At 39.2% G+C, this 20,212-nt stretch overlaps 1 protein-coding gene across 7 annotated transcripts in view; it reads right to left on the reverse strand.

The window, feature by feature from the left end:
* foxp1b (forkhead box P1b) overlaps nt 1–20,212 on the reverse strand; it is a 207,722-nt gene that overhangs the window by 147,433 nt on the left and 40,077 nt on the right. For 5 of the 7 annotated variants that reach the window (XM_089134368.1, XM_089134364.1, XM_089134365.1 and 2 more), the window contains one exon: nt 695–734. The exons of the other annotated variants lie outside the window; for them this stretch is intronic. The gene's annotated coding sequence lies outside the window, so the exon portion shown is untranslated. The remainder of the gene's footprint in view (nt 1–694; nt 735–20,212) is intronic. 7 annotated transcript variants of the gene reach the window in all.

Below are 20,212 nucleotides of genomic sequence, written 5' to 3' on the forward strand. Positions count from 1 at the left end.
CGATCCACGAACGCCGTTCAAACAGTTCAGAAGTTCGCTGAACTTTATACAGTTCAACTTACTTGGCACATCGTTCGTGGTGTGACTTGTCGAGACCGTTTTCCAAAGATGGCGCCGCCTGTATAGACGAAGTATATAAAATATCTTCTCATTAAACAGTCTGTACACTTACAAAGTTTTCAATGGTTCGTTTTGCGTGTAGGGACCCTCATTATGTTACGGTGTTAGTGTGGGGCTATTTTGAGCCTTGTCAGTGGTATTAACTAGCGATTTCTTTATACTTATTAAATGCCCCCATATACTAGCATTATACGCTAAACAGTTTTTAGAAATAAAACTCTTTACATTCGATTATTATGAAAACAAATCTCAGAGAACGGTCGACTAGGTACCAATGTTTTATTAGACCAAAGGTTCAGTTTGTGCCGGAGTTCTCCTTTAAATATTAAAACAAGAGGCATTTATTTAAAAAATAAAAAAATAAAAAATAAAAACATTTCAATAAAAAAAAATGGTTTGTTGGATTGTTTAAATTACATACAGCAGAATTGCTGTTCATATAGTAATTGAAGGTGGGAAAACAACTTGAGGGGTACAGACTTTACACATTCACTAAAATGACATTCACTAAAATTGGTTTAAAGTATGTGTTTAAGGAGTGTCCAAATGTGTTTTCAGACAAACAAACACGTACCGTTCAGCATCCACAGGGCTGGACCACTGCACGCTCCTGCCTGCAGAACAGACAGCAGGTAGAAAGAGAGGTGGAAGAGAGCAGACAGAGACAAGAGAAGGACATCCAGTGAGAAATGAGGAAATCTACTGAAACTTTGAATCATCAGAGACTGGTGCTCCACATCCAGTTCCCAAAAAAAAAAAAAAAAAAAACTGATGTGGATTTTGTGCTAATTATCCAGTGGTATTGTGATAGCTTTATCTCCAGACAAATCAAATGAAGTTTTCTTTTTCGGAGAAGAACAAGGTAACGGGGGAGGGCACACGGAGGGAGGTCACTTTGAAATTGCTCATTAACCGCTTCCGTCGAGTTTATTTTCGCTCCGTGTTTAAATAATATCGCGATACATTTTTAGCATCTTAAGAGGGCAAAATTCCCTTGATTAAACAAATAATAGCACATTTACGAAAACTGTAATTGGGTTCAAATTGATTCGAGCGGGTGCTCTAATTGCATTTAAACACTCTTCCTCCCTAACCCTGGATTCACTGCTTCTTAATTACTGGCCCTCAACACGCAAATCCCCCCGGCAGCAAGGTAGAAAAATAAAAATAGTGCGAGTTTTACGGCACATTGTTAAACTGACCTATAAACTTTTTTTTATTCAATATAAATGAAGGCCCAGAGGAGACTGGGAGGGTGAGGTGTTGAGGGAGCGCTACTAAACTCAGATTAGCCCAATCCCCTTCGGACTCCAATCCTGTCACTCATCTTCACCGACTTTCTCCCTCAAGTCCGTCCCTCACTTTTTTAGCGCTGAGGGGAGGGAGAGGCAGAAATGTGTTTCCTGAGAGAGGTGGAAAAGGCACATCCTGATTAGAAGAACGGCGGCCCGCCTGGCCAGCGCGGACGCCGCTGGTGTCTGTCTTGCAGAGGCAGCAAAAGTTGCGCGTGCCAACTCAAACAGGGCTTTCTTTCACGCCGAGGGCCGGTGTGTGTGAGTGCGCACCCGCGGTGGCCTTCCTGAGGGCGAGCTGCAGCTGGAGCTCTCTGAATAAAGGTAACGGGCGAAAAGTCAACGCTACTGTAAACTCTCCACCCTCCCCCGTCTTTCCGAATCAAAAGAAGAAACGACCCCACCTAAAAACACGAGCATTGTTTTTTTCCCCCTGCATTGCCTTCCCACGAATTACAATGGAAAAAGTTTGTAAAGAGGGCAAGCACTCGCTTTATTCCCGGGCTTGTGATCGTGCCAAACAAAATGCCAGGAGAGAAAGTGACATTCAGTGTTGGTTAAAAAAAAAAACACACAGCAGTTTAAAAGTGATTAGACTCTTTATTTCATTGTTATGAGCCTGACACCAGAGAGGAAACCAGAACAATCCATTCACCCATGTTTTCCTTTTTTTTCTCCCTTTTTCTTGCTCTCTGAATTTAGAAACACTAATTAGTTTTGCTCTCATAAACCCAACCTGAAAATGGCCAATTAGATAGTGTGAAGTAGGAGACGTGCTGAAGAAACAAGTGCTTGAAGGGGGAGGGAAAAAAAGACGACTAAAAACCTCATCATCCTTCAATTACGGCTTTACATGCGTCGCAACGAAGAAGAAGAAAAACATTTCACACTTTCCGTGCGGAACATATGCAGACGGGAAAAGGCTACATGGACGTATGGCAACATAACAGTGTTATGTAAATGAAACACGATAATGCTTCATCTGTATTGGTTGTTATTCAAGTCTCTTGGGTTGTATTGAGGTCACCACACTAACCGAACCACCTGGCTAACCACAGCAGCAGCTGGGCTTTAGTGTAGAGATCAGCCTGACCAATGCGTTCCCCTAAACCACCTGCATTAATCTGATATACCAATTCCTTGTTTCAAGGGTACCTTCACGCAAACGACGCAAAAAAAAAAAAAGCTGCTTTTGTTTTCAAAAAGGGGCTGTTTAGGTTTTCGTGCCAGGTGGCTTATTTTCATACAGAGGACGTCATAAAAAATTAATGATAAACTTGAGCAAAATTGTCTTCAGGAATTTTTGGGGCCGGTCCCCTGAGTTGACCCGGGCGAGTCTTTCATCAGTGTCAGAGCGAAGACTGATGGCCTGTCAAAAGAAAAGCCCTCCTCCATTTCTGGCCGGCTCCTGGGCTGGGCAACGCGGCTAAAAAAGGGGTCTGGGCGAAGCGGCGCTCAACGCTTTTGCCGGGAATGAATTCTCAGATGCCGGGGTCGCTGCCAACGTCCTTGCAGCCAACGGCTGAGAGGGCAGCAGAGTTCATGCTAACTGCAGCTTGGACCTGCGCTGAACATCTGCTCATGAATGAGCCGGACGCCTACTAAAAAAGTGCTGCAGCGCTACGAGGGCCTGCTGATGAAAAATTCAACGCTCTCTTTCTCCTGGCACGCTTGTTTCGCGTCTATTCTCCTGAGCCCGACCCTGCGGAATCATATTAAGAGAATCTGCGAGCGCGCCGCAGAGTTTATCTGGAAGAACAGCTGGCGTTGAAAAAGAGATCTGCTGCTTCAAGAGAGCTCGGGGATTTTCGCACAGAGATCTCCCGTCACGTACACTGTTTGTCCTTGAAGGGAGAAAAGGGTTAAACATCCAAGTACTATGCTGGGAGAGGTGGCTACATTTAGCAGATTACCGTAACTCGTGGAGTGACGATAATGAAGACCATGTGACAATTTCAAAAAGGATGGACAGGATCACACGGTGTTTGAGTGTCGATATAGGTTTACAACCATTGTGTTAACATCACGCATGATGGGATCTTTTATTCTTTCATGGCTTCTGCATAAAACAAGACAAATTTTTAAAAAGACTGACAAAGTAATTTTTTGCTTATTGGGTACCAGGCATTATTGCTATATAATCTCGATATTCATTTGCTTGCAAAACAGCTTGCAGTGATGATTTTATTTATTTCTTTGTCTCCCACAACTTAGACAAGTAGATTTAAAATAGTTAAATGTTCAAAGCACAATAAATTCAAGTAAAAAAAAAAGTGAAAAATGGCATTTAATAATTTTTAATTTAAGAATAAATATCAATAACAAGGAAAATTTTAGGCTATTTGCACAAAAAAAAGAGGCAAATTAAAACTTAAAGCCAATCGAAATGCACAACATCAGTGAACATTTCTGAGAGATGATGCAAATGAATTGCTGAAGTTTGACTTTATTTATTGATAAAGCCAAGTTTGTTAAAACACCTGCTCTTATAATCTACAGCCTAAAGAGAACCATTATTCTAAAATCAGTCTCTTTAGGTTTAATAAATGCAATAATCACATCAGACCATGCACATTAAAATCACTTTCATATTTACTATGTGAATGGCTACTGTAGAACGCAAAAGCCGAATCCTGGACATTTTGGGTGATCTCGAAACACATTTTCGGGCATACTCATCATGGAGACTCACTAGTTGCCTAGACTTCTTGTTTAAAGGCATACACCATTTTTTTGGAAATAGGCTCATTTTACAACTCCCCCAGAGTTAAACAGTTGAGTTTTACCGTTTTCGAATCCATTCAGCTGATTTTCTGATTTTTAGAAGAATATCAGTAAACAGACAGTTTCTGGTCTCATTGACTTCCATAGTATATTTTTTTCCTACTATGGAAGTCAACGAGACCAGAAACTGTCTGGTTACTGATATTCTTCTAAATAGCAGAAAATCAGCTGAATGGATTCGAAAATGGTAAAGCCCAACTGTTTAACTCTGGGGGAGTTGTAAAATGAGCCTATTTCCAAAAAAAGTGGTGTATCCCTTTAACTACTGCGCTCCATTACTGGTAGGCATAGCCTCCTAGGGCAGGAGAGCAAGTGCATTCTGGCAGTTGTTGTCCTTCATCCACTTAGGCCAACGCTACTTTTGCGGCATCGAAGGGTAACGCCCCCTTTTGGGGGAAAACAAACGGATTCCCCTGAGAACAGAACTCGCTCTAGAGCTGCAAAGTTTCTTGATAACAAAAATGTCACAAACTTAAAGAAGCTACTGGATTCGGGGTTACAGATGTGTCCCTTTGAAATGGTCAAAAACCGTATTAATGACCCCTCGCAGTGGCCAAATATGGACTATTCAGACATCTACCAATCTCGTGGAATCACCAAGTAAGCAGCGTATTTTTTATTTATTTTTGTCATTAACACACAGTATGACAAACTAGACGATGAGGCCATGTCACTTGGATCATACTTAACTTGATTTAAGCTATTGACGTAGTTTTGTTGTCGACTAGCTATACTAGTTAGAAAGATTAACGTTAAGCTGCTAGTAGCTAATACGTGATTAGCTCTCACTAGGCACGCTACATTGGCTGTTAACTGATTACAGTTGAAATAGTGGCAGGCTAGGTCTAAAGTAGACTTGGCTGGTTTCTGCTTGTGTCTAGAAAGTGCTTTAGGCCAACTTGAATTTTTGACGACCACTGCTCTGGGCTACAGTACATGCAACAACACAAACGGCAGTAGATCAAGCCTTATAGGATAGATATGATAGTGTAATGTCACAACATCCAATTTGATAGCCCCATACAAACATAGGTCCAACACAAATTTTGCCATACACTGTACCCCTTTTTACAACTTTCAAAGTCCTAGCTCTTTCTAGACACAAGCAGAAACCAGCCAAGTCCACTTTAGTCCTAGCCTGCCACTATTTCAACAGTATATTATAGCTAGTCGACAACAATGTCAATAGCTTAAATCATCCATTCATCGTCTAGTTTGTCATACTGTCAGTGTTAATGACAAAAAAAAAATATAGCTGCGAGCAGCGATGGCGGGCCCAAGCCGGTGGCACCGCAACCCCGGTTCCTTTAGTTACCTAAAGGCACCCGGGTGGCGGTGCCGAAGGCTTTGGCCCTTTTATGATTAAATGTTAAAACGGCTTGCCATACTCTGTCATTTCGACTAGTCACAATTATGTTACAGATGTCTTAAATGATAATACAAACTATCCAAAATGTAATTGCGAATAGACAGAAAGACGTTGTTGATATCTACAATGTTAATTCCGGACAGGCAAACTTAGCTTTTAAATGTTAAAAGGGCTTGCCATACAGGGACGTAGGCTCAGAGACAGGCTCACCATATTCAAACCAAAATATCTGACTTCCTTTTGGTCCGAGCTAATGACTATGTATTAGAAAGTTGTCCGGCTTGAGGAGTACAATGTATATACCGATTTTTGTAACTGTAGATAAAACTAACAACCCCACTTTTGTCAAAAGGTGGCGCTATTTAGTCCTTGCACCATGCCCGTTTCTGAAACTTTGCAAATGTCTACTGGCTAATAAATTTGATGTATCTGTTGAGTTTCAAGCAATTTCAATTTCAATTTCAATTTGACTGTTGAAAAGAAGTGCGCCGATTAGATACTCAGGATCGGTATCGGCTCTGACACTGCCATCTTTGACGAGGCTGATTCAAATTCTATATTGTGCATATACTATTCTATGTTAGGCACAAAGGCACAAAAACTTTCTAAAGTACCATAAAGTTTTTGTGTACTGTATTATTAGTGTTCTGAAGCTATTGTGTGATATAGAAATTAATATTTAAATAATTAAATTCAAGAACACAAACTTTTCCCTCTGTGCGCCTGTCAGTCATTCTCCATTCAGCATTCAAACAGCACGTCACATTCGGTTACAGTCAATGATGAAACGATCTTCAAGATGATTGAATGTTAATCCTATTATACTGGATCTTTAAGATAAAGGTCTAAAGGTCTATATTTTCGAATGAAGAAACTTTTTCTTGCTGGACTTTATTGCTGTAACTTAATCGTGTTACTTTCTACCGGGTGTCGGACGCTGTCGGTTAGATCACAACACTAGAGTCAGAGCACTATAATTGTTCTTCACGCACACAGTAACTGAAATTTAAAACCTTTAAAAGAAAAGGCTCAATAAACTATTGCATAGATAGATAATGTATAATACACTGTTCATAAATATTTATTTCCTTTGTGCTTTGAACTTTTCAATATGGACTCAATGCGCTGTAACTTCATGTGGCTTCAAGCACATCATTCTCCGCTCGGGATGCACATAAGTGCTTTGTGCTGCACCGTATTGGAGCCGTAATATCATAATGCAGTGACGTAATGACAGATTATTAATTGCCTTTCAATTATATGTTGCTGCGTCATTAAACATCTGTCCTATGCATTTCAAACATTTATAGCAGCCATGGCCATATTTTTTTTATGATTTTTGTTATCTTGTTTTTCATGAATGTATTTTTCAAAAATAAGAGCAATGTGTATTATCTATTATTAATATGGTTTATAATAGCATTTTTGTCATATATTATGACAAAGTAATCATATGATCCACCAGCGAGGAACCAGCAGAACAGAGTGAACATTCTTTCTGTTTAGTTCAATCCTACTTAATAGGAATTTATTTAAAATGCTCGCTCTACTCCACACCATTAATGTCTTGTGCGGACATCCGTATTTTGACTTTCGGTTTTAAGTAAGCGATTTAAAAGCTCCCAAGTCCCAGCGGAGTCACACGTTGATTAACCGGTGGGAATATACACAATAGGCCTACCTGATATTGAACACAAGAGGGCAGTATAGCACTACGTATGACTCAGATTATTATTTTTGAATGAATGAATTATTTTTATGAATTTTACAACAATTCTGGCTGTTTTTGAACGTAAACACAATTCTTAAATGAAAAAAAGGAAAAATTGGGGAAGTTATAATATTTGTATAATTTAATTTAGAAACAAATGATGTATAATTACATTTTTAGAAGATATGAGGCTTTTAGTGTTTGCTTTTTTGACATTACTTTAATCTTTTGCCATAGTTGCACATGTCTATTGGCTAATAAATGTGATGTATCTGTTGAGTTTCAAGCAATTTCAAGCATGCTAAGAGTCCCAAAAGCATCAAAAAAGAATGTTAAAGTTTGATTCGTTGCCACGGCAACAGTATCAAAGATATCAAAAATTCATTCACAGGTCTACATCTGCCGTGTATTTACATTATACAGATGAAGTTTGAAGCAAATCGGTTAAAAATAAGAGAGTGGTTTCAAAGCATTTTGAAAGTGACACACTTCCTGCTGCCAGTTGGTGGCGCTATAACTTTGACTCACAATAGTCACATCCATGTGATCGTCCTCTTACAGCGAACATACTGCTGAAGTTTCATCAAGATCAGTTAATGTATGCTGAAGTTATAACAAACTTCCTGTTTCACGTTTCTCGCCATGATTTCGTTTCCTCGCCACGGCCAAACCGTTTGAGATATCAAAAATCCCCACACAAGCTTTCATCCTCAATGCCTTGACTTCATGCTGACCGAGTTTCGTGCCGTGTGTTTGAATTCTCTAGGAGGAGTATTGCACATTCCATTGCGAGCGTTTTACAAACAAACCTCAATAGCCGACTTCCTGTTGGGCTGGGGTAAAAAGTAAGAGTGTGAGGTATAGATGAAACGATGAGATCAACATGTGTACCGAGTTTCATATTATTACATTCAAGCGTGTTTGATTTATGGACCAAGTGTTCGGACTCCGTTCCAGGGGGCGCTGTCTAGCCCCCCTGCCACACCCAGGTACCATCTTCAGCCCGGCTCTGATGGCTGTGGGATCTGACCTGTGTGCAAAGTTTCAAGAGTTTTCAAACCCGTTAAGGGCCCCAAAAGCCGCTAAGAGTCTCAAAATCATCAAAAAAAAGAATTTTAAAGTTTGATGCGTTGCCACGGCAACAGTATCAAAGATATCAAGAATCCATTCACAGGTCTTCATCTGCTATGTATTTACATTATACAGATTAAGTTTGAAGCAAATCGGGTAAAAATAAGAGGGTGATTTCAAAGCATTTTGAAAGTGACACACTTCCTGCTGCCAGTTGGTGGCGCTATAACTTTGACTCACAATATTCACATCCATGTGATCGTCCTCTTACAGCAAACAAACTGCTGAAGTTTCATCAAGATCAGTTAATGTATGCTGAAGTTCTGACACACTTCCTGTTTCACGATTCTTGCCATAATTTCGTTTCCTCGCCACGGCCAAACCGTTCGAGATATCAAAAATCCCCTCGCAAACTTTCATCCTCAATGCCTTGACTTCATGCTGACCGAGTTTCGTGCCGTGTGTTTGAATTCTCTAGGAGGAGTACTTCAAATTCCATTGCGAGTGTTTTATGAACAACCCTAAATAACCGACTTCCTGTTGGGCTGGGGTAAAAAGTAATAGTTTGAGGTATATATGAACAATGAGATCTATATGTGCACCGAGTTTCATATTATTACATGCAAGCGTGTTTGATTTATGGACCAAGTTTTCGGACCCCGTTCCAGGGGGCGCTGTCTAGCCCCCCTGCCACGCCCGGGTACCATCTTCAGCCCGGCCCTGATGGCCGCGGATTCTGACCCGTGTGCAAAGTTTCAAGAGTTTTTGAGCATGTTAAGGGCCCCAAAAGTGCCCAAATAGTCGTATAAATAATAATAATAATAATAAATATAGCTGCGAGCAGCGATGGCGGGCCCAAGCCGGAGGCACCGCAACCCCGGTTCCTTTAGTTACCTAAAGGCACCCGGGTGGCGGTGCCGAAGGCTTTGGCCCTTTCATGATTAAATGTTAAAACGGCTTGCCATACTCTGTCATTTCGACTAGTCACAATTATGTTACAGATATCTTAAATGATAATACAAACTATCCAAAGTGTAACGACTAGACAGAAAGACTTTGTTGATATCTACAATGTTAATTCCGGACAGGCAAACTTAGCTTTTAAATGTTAAAAGGGCTTGCCATACAGGGACGTAGGCTCAGAGAGAGGCTCACCATATTCAGACCAAAATATCTGACTTCCTCTTGGTCCGAGCTAATGACTATGTATTAGAAAGTTGTACGGCTTGAGGAGTACAATGTATATAGCGATTTTTGTAACTGTAGATAAAACTAACAACCCCACTTTTAAGTATATATATGGTGCCTTTAGTGTTATTCTGCACGATGTGCAAAAACTTAACCCCCGCTTTTTTAAGTATATATATATATATATATATATATATATATATAAAGAGGGTTATTCTGCACGACGTGCAAAAACTTAACCTCCGCATTGACTGTCGAAGAGAAGTGTGCAGAAGAGCTTGCATCAGTGAGGGCTTTGCAAAATATATATACATACAAACACACACACACACACACATATAAATGAGGTTAGTGTTTTACAATATTAAGGAAAGCAAATGTATTGAAATATAGCACATTAATTTTAAATTCATTCAGCTTCAATTACCAATTTGTAGTTTACCAATTTATCTTACTTTTATTTAAAGCAAACTATACATTTAAAAGGGGGGGGGGGGGGGCAAGTCAAGTCAAGTCACAGGCTATGTCAAGTCAAGTCAAGTCTTGTAGTAGGTTAAGTCAAGTGCAAGTCAAGTCACCTTATTATTTTAATTTTACATGCAGAATCTGATCTTAATAAAATGAAAAGACAAGATAAGTATTTGCCAGTAAATTACAATAATTTGCATTGTAAATACTCATGTTCAGTAAAATACACCATGGAATCAAACAAAATTGTAACTTCATAAAATTATTTATTTTTCACTTCTGCCAACAGTGTGTTTGAAATGTTTTAAATTTTCAACATTGAGTCCATAAAACAAATAACAGCTTAACATCCTACAGACTCTCTGAACACCTTCCTCTCTCTCAAACACAGTTTACAAACAATATTAAACTTTGTTACATTTCTCCTCTCTCTCTCTCTCTCTCTCTCTCTCTCTCTCTCTCTCTCTCTCTCTCTCTCTCTCTCTCTCACACACACACACACAGTGGCGGTTCTAGACCATTTCAACTGGGGGGGCCAAGCTGGGGCCAGTTGTACTGTTAGAGGGGCCAGTTACATTTAGACCTTATCATTTTCTGCACTGCACTGAATGCATAAATAAGCAAAATACCATGTTTATAATTATCCAACAATTTGCATTTGCATTATATTTTTACATTTGCATTACATATATCAGTCTGTATTTGAATTTCCATTTTATTTTTTTACATTGAATATACAGTATGTATATATATATATATATATATATATATATATATATATAATTTTTACAAATTAATCTACGATTTTTGTGGGGTTTTTTTTTTTTTTTGCAAAAAGATCAGCAAATTATCCTCTAAACTGGCCTTTTTAGGGGGCTTTCCTCTCAGGGTGAATGAGCTTTTTTATAATTGTTTTTTTCCTGACATCTTTGAAAGACAGAAGCAATAATTAATGCATCCTTGGCCAGGATATAATTATAAAATATGACATGATTTTAAAAGTGACCTATAATATCGACTATGCAATACACTTTAATTTATCTAGTGCTAATAAAATTATTAAGCCTATTTGGAGAGAGAGATGTTTATAATGTGACAATATGTCAGTCATCGTGATTCGTGTAATAAGATGACTAGGCCTAGACTACTTGTTCTGAGCAGGTGTTGTCAGTGAACAGGCTGTAAAACTGTTGTCTAAGTTACAGACTGATACTAATTAAATGGGAAACGAATCGATTACCTAACGTAACCTCGGTTCTCTCTAGATGAGGGAACGAGCATTGCGTAAGCTAGCTTACGCTACGGGAAAGATTCATCTTACATCAGTCAAGTTGTCATAGTTTTTGTCAAACAAGTTGTGAATTTGTTGTAACATTAAAACAGGAGATCATGACTTACTCCGTGCTCCAAGTGATGTTCGGAGCTCCAGTGATTAGTTTCATCTGTGGGACGGGTGAAGAAACTTTCGGAAGATGTTGTAACAGAATCATATGAACAATTCCAGGATATGCTTTTTTTCATTGGTTGTTGCGTTAAATTTTACCCAGATACAATAGTGCCCTTTTCTGATTGGCTATTAAGTAGCACTTCTCTTTTTTTGATTGGCTGATGCGTAGCAGGGTCGACTGCTGAACTCCAGGCGAGACGCGCTTGATTCTCACGTGAGAGCGGCGCGGCCAGAGAAATTGCGTATATTAAATATATTATTAATAGTTTTTCCGCATGAGAAATACAATGTGTGACGGGAGTGTGAGACAAAAGACTGAAACGAGTGACTGTCATGCTCAATGCGTGACACACTATAAAAAAAATATTTCACACTGACTCCACATTTAGGGGGGCCACACGGGGGTCCAAGCTTGTTGTCGCAGGGGCACTGGCCCCCCCAGGCCCCCGCCTAGAACCGCCACTGCTCACACACACGCACACACACACTTTCTCTCTCTCTCAAGAAGCAAAAACATGACTGCTAAAGGTTGTATCAGCGATGGCGGGGTAACATCACTTAACATCACGAGTGATATTCCCTTAGGCCACGCCCCCTTGTCTCCCCAAAGTATTATAAGCAATCATGCGCATCCCGTGTGCAGAATGATGCACTTGAAGCAACACCAAGTCACAGCACGCAACGCTTCACATTGAAAAGAACATAGCGAAGGGATGGTATCTATAATCTATGCTTAGTAGGGCTGCACGATTTGGGAAAATGTTATATTGCCATTATTGAGCCAATATTGCAATTGCGATTTGCGACTCCGATATAATAAAATGGTTTCATGAGTCCAACTTGCTTGGTTCTAAAGTAAAATGCACACACAGATTAATGTTTATTTCTCAACTCAAACTAAAAACAACAACAACAACAATAAATGATTGATAACACCTATAATGATCAATAAACCATCAACCAAACCAACATTACAGTGATTCCATCAATTGAAAGCCATCAACTTTTTAAAAAATTATTAGGCTTAAAAAAAATATATAACAGCTTTTAAATTAAGTGAACTTCAAACAATCCCCACATAAACCCATAATAAAAAACATATTTACCTGTGCCCTTCCTGTCTTAACAGGTACAGAAATTGAATAAAGTTATCAAACAGTCTGCGCTGCCTGAATCATAAATTATATATATAATAATCCTTATTAAAGCTACAAAAGTTCTTTACTCAAGATCAGTGAGTAATTTTCTAATTTCCCTTTGTTCTTTTAACTTTACTGAAAGAACGCTTTATTCGCTGCTGGCCCTTTAAGAGCACCCGTTGCCGAGACGCGGATCTCACACGCGCCTCATAGCACAACTCACAACTCTCACATTTTGGCATAATTGTGTGTGCTATTGTTCGTTCAAGCTCGAAAGAGAACTGTTTATTCTGGGCTGGCACACGGTCAGTGCATGCGCATTATGCGAGTCTCATCTATTCTAATCTAGGGCACTCACAGGCAGCTTTTCACTTCTTGTCGTGCAAAATGCGAAAAGGCATTTGAACCAATAAGAGGGGGATCTTGTAACACTAGTCAAAGGATGACAAAAAAGAAGAGATGCTGCGCTAATAGCCCTACTTTGTTTATTTCATTTAAAATCGCGGCATTTTGCGTTATATAATTGCATAGGTTTGAGATCGCTATTACGACTGCGATATAATTAATCGTGCAGCACTAATGCTTAGTGTATTCTAAAGGGCAATAAACTCCACTCCAGCAAGATAGTCATTTTATGCAAATCATAGACCTTTATGCCTTATCTACAAATAAAGTATAATATTGGGAACATTGATCTTGAAGAGAGTGTCGTCGTGTTACTGTCGCAACCGAACGCGACGCGCTAATGCTGATGCATGGAGAATGACTGAGGCGAGATGACTTTCCGTTAACTTTAACTTAGAGACTAAAATATTAATTTTACCACACATTAAGCTATTGAATGAATTTAGAAGTCTTGGAATATAGTGTGAAAACTTGATTGTGCTTTACAGTTTTTTATGCCTTTAGTGGGGCTTAACAAAATAACACAATATGCAGAATGTCGGACGTCACTTATAGGCTAAACTGTTTTTATAGATAAAACTAGGCTATTTACATTCGGCAGTCATGAAAACAAATCTCAGATAACGGTTGACTAGGTAACAATGTGTAATTTTGCGCCGGAGTTCTCCTTTAACTTACATTAGCTAGCTAACTACGAACGAGCTAACCAGATAACATTAACAAATTGACAAGCACTTACTGGGCAGAATATGGCTCTTCAAATGACGAACGAAATTGGAGGTTGTCATCTGACTGTCCGCGATCTTAACGTTGCATGTCTTGCAAAGCGCTGTTCTTTTGCCATCTTGTTGTAAGAAATTCTTGAATCCAAAAGCGACGACGACCCTCGTTATCCCTCCGGCTGACATGTTGATGTGATCTGATGTAAGTGGGCGTGGTGTGCGCGTAAGGTATGAGAAGGCATGACTGATGATCTCTGATCCAGTCATGACAGCGCTATTCTCAGCCTGCGCTCCAGCTGGATCAACTTTATTTTTTTTTACATAATTTATATATTTTATATTCAAACTGAAAACATGATGTGATTAACACTCAAGTCATATTATTACATGCAAGTGTGTTTGATTTATGGACCAAATTTTTAGATCAAGTTTATGGACCAAGTTAATTTAATTAATAAACTAATTATATAAAACTATTAATGCACTACAATTAAACTGGTTATATGCCTTTACTTATAAAAAAATAAAAAACTTATTTAAAAAAATACCAGGCTTAAGGCATTTATTTTTTATGCAGGCCATACACACAGGAGTGAAATGGTTAATACCCCTCCCCCTACAAACACACACACATTCACAGACAGGCAAAGACAGCAGGCTCAGATTGAGCAAGACCACATTCAAACAAACATATCTGACTTTCTGTGGGTCCTAGCTAATGAGTGTCAATTAGAAAGTTGTCCGGCTCGAGGAGTACAATATACATACCGATTTTTGTAACTGTAGATAAAACTAACAACCCCACTTTTGTCAAAAGGTGGCGCTACTGAGCCCTCACCACGCCCGTTTCTGAAACTTTGCACGTGTCTACTGGCTAATAAATGTGATGTGTCTGTCGAGTTTCATGCAATTTCAAGCATGCTAAGGGTCTCAAAAGCATCCTAAAAGAATGGTAACGTTTGATGCGTCGCCACGGCAACAGTTTCAAAGATATCAAGAATCCATTCACAGGTCTACATCTGCCGTATGTTTACATTATACAGATGACGTTTGAAGCAAATCGGGTAAAAATAAAAGGGTGATATCAAAGCATTTTGAAAGTGACACACTTCCTGCTGCCAGTTGGTGGCGCTATAACTTTGACTCACAATAGTCACATCCATGTGATCGTCCTCTTACAGCGAACACACTGCTGAAGTTTCATCAAGATCAGTTAATGTATGCTGAAGTTATAACACACTTCCTGGTTCACGTTTCTCGCCATGATTTCGTTTCCTCGCCACGGCCAAACCGTTCGAGATATCAAAAATCCCCTCGCAAACTTTCATCCTCAATGTCTTGACTTCATGCTGACCGAGTTTTGTCGAATTTGGATCAAAGCTCTAGGAGGAGTATTTAACATTCCATTGCGAGCGTTTTACAAACAAACCTCAATAGCCGACTTCCTGTTGGGCTGGGGTAAAAAGTAAAAGCGCGAGGTATAGATGAAACTATGAGATCAACATGTGCACAGAGTTTCATATTATTACATACAAACGTGTTTGAGTTATGGACCAAGTGTTCGTACCCCGTTCCAGGGGGCGCTGACGAGCCGCCCTGCCACGCCCGGGTACAAGCTTCAGGCCGGCTCTGATGGCCGCAGGTTCTGACCCATGTGCAAAGTTTCAAGAGTTTTCGAGCACGTTAAGGGCCCCAAAAATGCCCAAAAGGTTACAAAATAATAAATATAGCTGCGAGCAGCGATGGCGGGCCCAAGCCGGTGGCACCGCAACCCCGGTTCCTTCAGTTACCTAAAGGCACCCGGGTGGCGGTGCCGAAGGCTTTGGCCCTTTCATGATTAAATGTTAAAACGGCTTGCCATACTCTGTCATTTCGACTAGTCAAAATTATGTTACAGATATCTTAAATGATAATACAAACTATCCAAAATGTAGTTACGACTAGACAGAAAGACGTTGTTGATATCTACAATGTTAATTCCGGATAGGCAAACTTAGCTTTTAAATGTTAAAAGGGCTTGCCATACAGGGACGTAGGCTCAGAGAGAGGCTCACCATATTCAAACCAAAATATCGGACTTCCTCTTGGTCCGAGCTAATGACTATGTAATAGAAAGTTGTCCGGCTTGAGGAGTAAAATGTATATACCGATTTTTGTAACTGTAGATAAAACTAACAACCCCACTTTTGTCAAAAGGTGGCGCTATTTAGTCCTTGCACCATGCCCGTTTCTGAAACTTTGCACGTCTACTGGCTAATAAATGTGATGTATCTGTTGAGTTTCAAGCAATTTCAATTTCAATTTGACTGTTGAAAAGAAGTGCGCCGATTAGATACTCAGGATCGGTATCGGCTCTGACACTGCCATCTTTGACGAGGCTGATTCAAATTCTATATTGTGCATATACTATTCTATGTAAGGCACAAAGGCACAAAAACTTTCTAAAGTACCATAAAGTTTTTGTGTACTGTATTATAAGTGTTCTGAAGCTATTATGTGATATAGAAATTAATATTTAAGTCATTAAATTCAAGAACACATAAACTTTTCCCTCTCTGCGCCTGTCAGTCATTCTCCATTCAGCATTCAAACAGCACGTCGCATTCGGTTACAGTCAACGATGAAACGATCTTCAAGATGATTCAATGTTAATCCTATTATACTGGGTCTTTAAGATAAAGGTCTAAAGGTCTATATTTTCGAATGAAGAAACTTTTTCTTGCTGGACTTTATTGCTGTAACTTAATCGTGTTACTTTCTACCGGGTGTCAGACGCTGTCGGTTAGATCACAACACTAGAGTCAGAGCACTATAATTGTTCTTCACGCACACAGTAACTGAAATTTAAAACCTTTAAAAGAAAAGGCTCAATAAACTATTGCATAGATAGATAATGTATAATACACTGTTCATAAATATGTATTTCCTTTGTGCTTTGAACTTTTCAATACGGACTCAATGCGCTGTAACTTCATGTGGCTTCAAGCACATCATTCTCCGCTCGGGATGCACATAAGTGCTTTGTGCTGCACCGTATTAGAGCCGTAATATCATAATGCAGTGACATAATGACAGATTATTAATTGCCTTTCAATTATATGTTGCTGCGTCATTAAACATCTGTCCTATGCATTTCAAACATTTATAGCAGCCATGGCTATATCTTTTTATGATTTTTGTTATCTTGTTTTTCATGAATGTATTTTTTAAAAATAAGAGCAATGTGTATTATCTATTATTAATATAGTTTATAATAGCATTTTTGTCATAGATTATGACAAAGTAATCATATGATCCACCAGCGAGGAACCAGCAGAACAGAGTGAACATTCTTTCTGTTTAGTTCAATCCTACTTAATAGGAATTTATTTAAAATGCTCGCTCTACTCCACACCATTAATGTCTTGTGCGGACATCCGTATTTTGACTTTCGGTTTTAAGTAAGCGATTTAAAAGCTCCCAAGTCCCAGCGGAGTCACACGTTGATTAACCGGTGGGAATATACACAATAGGCCTACCTGATATTGAACACAAGAGGGCAGTATAGCACTACGTATGACTCAGATTATTATTTTTTTCTGAATTTTACAACAATTCTGGCTGTTTTTGAACGTAAACATAATTCTTAAATGAAAAAAGGGAAAAATTGGGGAAGTTATAATATTTGTATAATTTAATTTAGAAACAAATGATGTATAATTACATTTTTAGAAGATATGAGGCTTTTAGTGTTTACTTTTTTGACATTACTTTAATCTTTTGCCATAGTTGCACATGTCTACTGGCTAATAAATGTGATGTATCTGTTGAGTTTCAAGCAATTTCAAGCATGCTAAGAGTCCCAAAAGCATCAAAAAAGAATGTTAAAGTTTGTTTCGTTGCCACGGCAACAGTATCAAAGATATCAAAAATTCATTCACAGGTCTACATCTGCCGTGTATTTACATTATACAGATGAAGTTTGAAGCAAATCGGTTAAAAATAAGAGAGTGATTTCAAAGCATTTTGAAAGTGACACACTTCCTGCTGCCAGTTGGTGGCGCTATAACTTTGACTCACAATAGTCACATCCATGTGATCGGTCTCTTACAGCGAAAACACTGCTGAAGTTTCATCAAGATCAGTTAATGTATGCTGAAGTTATAACAGACATCCTGTTTCATGTTTCTCGCCATAATTTCGTTTCCTCGCCACGGCCAAACCGTTCGAGATATCAAAAATCCCGTGGCACTTTTTCATCCTTAATGTCTTGACTTCACGCTGATCGAGTTTCGTCGAATTTGGTTCAGTGCTCTAGGAGCAATAATTTAAATTCCATTGCATGTGTTTTAAACACAACCCTAAATAGCCGTCTTCCTGTTGGGCTGGGGTAAAAAGTAAGAGTGTGAAGTATATATGAAACGATGAGATCTATATGTGTACCAAGTTTCATATTATTACATGCAAGTGTGTTTGATTTATGGACCAAATTTTCAGACCAAGTTTATTGACCAAGTTAATCTGATTAATAAACTAATTATATAAAACTATTGTCAATTCACTACAATTAAACTAGTTATATGCCTTTACTTATAAAAAATAAAAATAAAAACTTATTTAAAAAATACCAGGCTTGAGAAATGTATTTTCTTTATGCAGGTCATACACACAGCAGTGAAATGGTTAAGCCCCCTCCCCCTGCACACACACACACACACACACACACACAGACAGCCAGCCAGCCAGCCAGCCAGCCAAAGACACAGAGACACAGAGACATGTAGGCTCAGAGTGGCCATATTCAAACAAAAATATCTGACTTTCTGTGGGTCCTAGCTAATAAGTGTCAATTAGAAAGTTGTCCGGCTCGAGGAGTACAATATACATACCAATTTTTGTAACTCTAGTTAAAACTAACAACCCCACTTTTGTCAAAAGGTGGCGCTACTGAGCCCTCACCACGCCCGTTTCTGAAACTTTGCACATGTCTACTGGCTAATAAATGTGATGTGTCTGTCGAGTTTCATGCATTTTGAAGCATGCTAAGGGTCTCAAAAGCATCCAAAAAGCATCCTAAAAGTAGGGTAAAGTTTGATGCGTCGCCACGGCAACAGTTTCAAAGATATCAAGAATCCATTCACAGGTCTACATCTGCCGTATGTTTACATTATACATATGAAGTTTGAAGCAAATCGGGTAAAAATAAAAGGGTGATATCAAAGCATTTTGAAAGTGACACACTTCCTGCTGCCAGTTGGTGGCGCTATAACTTTGACTCACAATAGTCACATCCATGTGATCGTCCTCTTACAGCGAACACACTGCTGAAGTTTCATCAAGATCAGTTAATGTATGCTGAAGTTATAACACACTTCCTGTTTCACGTTTCTCGCCATGATTTCGTTTCCTCGCCACGGACAAACCGTTCGAGATATAAAAAATCCCCTCGCAAACTTTCATCCTCAATGTCTTGACTTCACGCTGACCGAGTTTCGTCGAATTTGGATCAAAGCTCTAGGAGGAGTATATGACATTCCATTGCGAGCGTTTTACAAACAAACCTCAATAGCCGACTTCCTGTTGGGCTGGGGTAAAAAGTAAGAGTGTGAGGTATAGATGAAACGATGAGATCAACATGTGTACCGAGTTTCATATTATTACATACAAGCGTGTTTGAGTTATGGACCAAGTGTTCGGACCCCGTTCCAGGGGGCGCTGACGAGCCGCCCTACCACGCCCGGGTACCAGCTTCAGCCCGGCTCTGATGGCCGCGGGTTCTGACCCGTGTGCAAAGTTTCAAGAGTTTTCGAGCACGTTAAGGGCCCCAAAAGTGCCCAAAAGGTAGTAAAATAATAATTATTATAATAATAATAATAATAGAAAAGAAAAATAATCCCAAGGAAAACAATAGGGCCTTCGCCCTTTCAGGGCTTGGGCCCTAATAATAAATAATCCTTAGGAAAACAATAGGGCCTTCGCCCTTTCAGGGCTTGGGCCCTAATAATAATAATAATAATCCTTAGGAAAACAATAGGGCCTTCGCCCTTTCAGGGCTTGGGCCCTAATAAAAAATAAGCTACTCACTTGGTGATTCCACGAGATAGTGGTAACGTTAGATCTGAATAGTCCATATTTGGCCAATGCATGGGGTCATTTATCCAGTTTTCGACCATTTCAAAGGGACTCCTCTGTAACCCAATATCCAGAAGCTTCTTTAAATACCGCTCACTTTCCTCGGCAAAGAGAGTGTGTATGTGTGTGCCATTTTTGCCATCAAGAAACTTAGCAGATCTAGAGTGAGTTTTGTTCTCAGGGGAATCCGTCTGTTTTCCCCAAAAAAGGGGCGTTACCCTTCGACGACGCAAAAGCAGCATTGGTCTATAAGCCAAAAATACATTTTCTGGATAGCTCCAAATTCAAAAAATAATTTCACATTTCTTCTACATAAATGACCTATTTTAAATACACAATCATCTTTCCAGAGGTGAAGTATCCCTTTAACAAAAGCACATTTCCC

This window comes from Pimephales promelas, chromosome 8, assembly GCF_988280905.1.
Source record: "Pimephales promelas chromosome 8, fPimPro1.hap1.1, whole genome shotgun sequence".
Classification (NCBI taxonomy): Eukaryota; Metazoa; Chordata; class Actinopteri; order Cypriniformes; family Leuciscidae; genus Pimephales; species Pimephales promelas.